Here is a 2,882-nt window from a genome sequence, read left to right on the forward strand (position 1 = left end):
TTTGAAAATATCAACCACACACCCCTAAAAGTTTAAGCAAATGCGAAAGATGCTCCAAGTGGAGCTAGTATATGGTGTATGCTAAGTACAAGATATAATTTTCGCTCCAAGTGGACATGAATTTGCACGGTGGGTTTATTATTATTATAATATTTTTTGTCTCTATGGCGGACTTGGAATAGTTGGTCCTCTGTACTTCCCTTCACAACAGCCCCCCGTTTTGCCGGCCTGATTTGCCTTGTTGGGCTTAGTGATGTGTTTTGGGCCATACTGTACATGTTTTATTAGCATTAAAATCTGGGCCTTCGGACTTGGGCCTCTTAAGGCCCATAGAAAAAGGGTCACGAACAAAATGTTTTCCCCCTTACTGTCTGTTAATACCTAATGTTTACTGAACTTTTATTTTCTTTATTCTTTACTATTATTTTATACTTTTATCATTACGGGAGTAAAAAGCTAGAGCATTATCAATCTTCTGTAGGTTAATGATGGATTTTTCCACCGAAATTTAAGGGATTTAGAAAGTGGGTGCATTATCAATCATCCTTCGTGCATTTTACCATCGTGATGGGTCAAGTGTCCAGCTTTACCAGGAGGACTACATGGTCATTTTATCATTGATGTAAACGCTAATTTACTGAAATAACTGTCCAAATGTGCTTATAAAAGTAGGAAATTGGTCACTCACTTTTGCTTAAACTTGATTCTCAAAAAGATTAAACTTTGTTGGGTAGAAAGAGAGGAAAGAAGGAATGGTTAGAATTCCCCAATTGTATCTTGATATCTCGATTGTGTTTGTTTGAGAGATGTTGCCATATGAGTTATGCCACAGAATTTTAATTGCTTTGAAAGCAGCCGTGGGATGGTTTAGGGAAGGAATGTTTTGTCAGCAGAATAATGAAATGCCTTCATTATGTAAGTTGCCACCCATTTGCTTACTGAGCTATTAACGTTAATGCTTTTGTTGTGATTTTTGCTGAATTTTAATATATATTCTCTTCCTGTCTTTTGATTAATTAGCCTGCAGCTATGCCCCCACAATTTCCGACTCTATAAACTTGCAAAGTAATGCTATCCAGGCGGCTTCTGCTAATAATTCTGTTTTTAATCAAAACCCTATATCAGGGCAAGTCACACGATCGTATGCAGCCCAACATCCAGCAAGACAAGGCAATTTCGAATCTAGTCCAATGACTTAGCACGGGTCGGATCGGGGTGGGGTTGGATTCAAAGGTCACCAGAAACCCAAACCCAACCCGTTAAGACCAAGTTTAATGGATGAGGAAACCGAACCAGCCTGCATGGTTTATGAGATCATCGGTCTCTGGTCGGATTTTTACTTTTTTTTTTTTTTGGGTGTCAGGCCTTTTGCTTTTTTGGAGTTCTTTTCTATGTACCCGTTTTGGTTCAAAGTCTACGTTTTGAGTTTGCATTTTCAGCTCCTTCCTCATCGTCTTTTTTTCGGCAGCTTTCAGCTTTTAAGGAGACATTAGGTACCGTTTACCCACTAAAACACTGTTTACGTACTCTTTTAAATTAAAAATAAGTCTCGCATCACTATTCATACATTTAAAAATTATTTTGTTACAGTGTTTTTAATTTACAGTTTTTAGCAATAAGTTCTATTCAAACGGACCCTATAATATTGGCAATCAAATTTGTTTCCACATTGAGAACCTGATCAATTCTCAAATATTTAAGACACTATTATCATTTGCCAAATTTCATTCAAGTTTAATTTTAACTTTGCGTAAAGTTATTAATGACCCAACTCATAAAAAAAATGCAATCTGAATTTATTTCACCCTCTTAATTTATTTCCTTTCAAATAAAAGTTTAAATTCAAATTAGGATTCAAATTTGGAATCAAGGACTAATAGGGTAAGGCTAGTTATTGGAACTATTGTGTCCCTCCTCCTTTCTAGGCCAAAAAAGGAAATAATATTTTGAGAATACAAACACATCATTTCTAACCATGTAACAATATCATCGCGCACCCTTGGTAAGGTAGTCATTTTACAAGCATAAATGCTTGTGAGGTGTGGGAGGTCAAGGCCGAGGTTCAAGTCTCCAAAAGGAAGCTTCACACACATATAAAGGCCGGAGTTCAAGTCTCCAAAAGGAAGTTTCACACACATATAAACTTAGATTAGGCTAGAGTAGAAATTCTATCTTATTTAAAAAACAAAAAACCATGTAACAATCTACTGCACACACTTGGTGCGATGGTCACTCCACAAACACTTATACTTATGGAGTGATCATCTCAATCTCAAGTATGCTTATAGATTGTGGGGGCATGAGACAAAGTTTAAGTCTTCAGGAGCGAATTTCATAAATATATACACTTAGATTAGGGTAGAATAGAATTTCTATCTTGTAAAAAAAAAACCATTGTAAGTGTCATTTAAAAAAAAAAGGGATTTGAATGAAAAAGAATCACAAAGCAATACTACTTTTTGTGAACAAGGAGGCACGGTTATATTGCAATAGAGCATTTAAAATATGAATTTATATGCCCCACCAACTCAATCTCCTTTCTGCCCTAGAAATATGAGTTATACTAGTACCACATAAACTGACACAAGTAAAGGGGTATCTCCACATGGACTCACTATCGCCTCTTATCACTCACAACTCGCCACGTAGGCGAGTTGTGGCACAAGTTATGCTACTTAATGTAGCACTAGCACAATTCTAGAAATATCACAAAATACAACAATTTCAATCTGGGATGCAACTTCCCCTGCAAACTTGACAACCCAAAATTTTACACAAAATGAGGATATCAATAGAAGGGTGCTAGTAGAAAACCGATACATCCAATACATCCAGTGCCAATTAACATAATACACTATGCTTACTAGTATTAGACTTCCACC

General features: G+C 36.3%; 1 long non-coding RNA gene across 1 annotated transcript; it reads left to right on the forward strand.

The window, feature by feature from the left end:
• The first annotated feature begins 685 nt into the window (after nucleotides 1-685).
• On the forward strand, nucleotides 686-1,576 carry LOC142643567 (uncharacterized). The gene is made up of 2 exons (XR_012845885.1): nucleotides 686-915; nucleotides 1,021-1,576. It is a non-coding gene; the product is annotated as an uncharacterized LOC142643567 (long non-coding RNA).
• Nucleotides 1,577-2,882: the final 1,306 nt, after the last annotated feature.

This window comes from Castanea sativa, chromosome 7, assembly GCF_040712315.1.
Source record: "Castanea sativa cultivar Marrone di Chiusa Pesio chromosome 7, ASM4071231v1".
Taxonomy (NCBI): Eukaryota; Viridiplantae; Streptophyta; class Magnoliopsida; order Fagales; family Fagaceae; genus Castanea; species Castanea sativa.